Here is a 1,437-nt window from a genome sequence, read left to right on the forward strand (position 1 = left end):
GCTCAATTTGCTGGAATCGTCTCAAGTTTCTTTCTCGCCATATATGGTAGACGAGTGATCCAAGTAGTGCTCGATAGGCTGTATTAATAATATGCTTCCCTCTCCATTTTCGTGTTGCCCATTCGACGTCCCTTCCCCATTCCCAGTTGGGCCAAGGGACTTCAAATAATCCGCTGCACAGCTGCAAGGCATAATCTACTGAAACGGCATCGGAAGAAAAGGTGGCTATGTGTCTCCAATGCCTCCTCGTTACAAAGAATACACCCACCAAGATGTGTGAGCCATGGTCTGTCGGTTGTCGGTAACTTTTCCTGAATAGCCATCCATAAGATAAATGAATGGCGTGGAATCTTCAAAGATCCCGAAAGTAGTGAAGTCCAGCCCACTTTCGGTCCAAGTGGGCAAAAAAGTCGGTAAAGTGGTGGGTTGCCCCTCAGGAAATCGCTAAATGATCATATCATCGCCTCCATGAATCTGAGGTAGTGTATATGTGATTTGGAGGCATTCCAGATCCGTGATGAGGGGCCAGTGCCATTGGCCCCCATCAATGACCGAAGAAAGCTTAGTGGAGTCTTCAAGTCCAGGTAAGTTCGGTCCGCGTGGAAATCTAGGAAGCAGGGGTCCAAGTTGATGCCATGGATCCTTCCAAAGATAGTCTAGGAAGCAGGGGTCCAAGTTGATGCCATGGATCCTTCCAAAGATAGAAGCTTCTCCCATCTCCAATATAAAGCTCCACCATTGGTTGGATAGAGCTGCGCAGACAAAGCATTTTTCTCCAACCCCACGATCCTCCCTGTTCGCCAACTGTCCATATGGAGTTATGCCGTAATCGTCCGTGCTGCAACCACTCAACTCAGATAGATGTTCGGTCACATCTAATGACATCGCACAATTTTTTTGTCATTAAGGCACGATTAAGAACACCATCGCACAATTTTTTTGTCATTAAGGCACGATTAAGAACACCAATATCTTTAATTCCTAAACCCCCTTCTTATACCGGTTTGCAAATATCTTTCCACGCTACTTTGGCATATCCCGTCATTGAGGTTCCTTTCCAGAGGAATGTTCGAAGGCGTTTCTCCACTTCCTCAATGACAGCCTTTGGTAAGATAAATGCAGATGCCCAATACAAGCTCAGTGTTGAAAGTACAGATTTGATGATCTGTACCCGCCCAGCATATGATAATGATATTCCTTCCCATCCAGTAATACGTGCATCAATTTTAGATAGAAGTGGCTGACAGTCGGAAATAGACAATCTAGATGAGAGTAGGGGGAGACCCAAGTACCTCATCGGGAGATGCCCCTCTTGGAAACCTAGCATTGCTAGCATATGTTCTATCCTATCTTGTGCAGATCGGGATAGAATAAGGTGACTCTTTTGTATATTCAACCAGAGGCCTGACCACTCTGCAAACCTGTCCAGTCCCATCT

The sequence above is a fragment of the Sesamum indicum genome, unplaced genomic scaffold, assembly GCF_000512975.1.
Source record: "Sesamum indicum cultivar Zhongzhi No. 13 unplaced genomic scaffold, S_indicum_v1.0 scaffold00118, whole genome shotgun sequence".
Classification (NCBI taxonomy): domain Eukaryota; kingdom Viridiplantae; phylum Streptophyta; class Magnoliopsida; order Lamiales; family Pedaliaceae; genus Sesamum; species Sesamum indicum.